Below are 234 nucleotides of genomic sequence, written 5' to 3'. Positions count from 1 at the left end.
ATAGCCCCTCCCCAGGCCACAGCAGCGTCCGCCACTCGGCCAGTCAGCTGGGCAGTGTCAATGCTGGGTTAGGGTCAAGGCAGTGCCAGGGCCAGGGCCAGGCTGGTCCCACCGTCTGGGGCCCTGCCCTCCCAGGTCCCCGAGGGCCCATTGTGTGCGACGGCAGCTTCCTGAGCAGCGCCCGCTCCCTGCAGGAAAGCCATGAGCCTGCTCTGCCCTCTCCAGCTGGGCACC

Source organism: Myotis davidii, unplaced genomic scaffold, assembly GCF_000327345.1.
Source record: "Myotis davidii unplaced genomic scaffold, ASM32734v1 scaffold472, whole genome shotgun sequence".
Lineage (NCBI taxonomy): Eukaryota > Metazoa > Chordata > Mammalia > Chiroptera > Vespertilionidae > Myotis > Myotis davidii.
Note: the sequence above shows the minus strand (reverse complement) of the source record.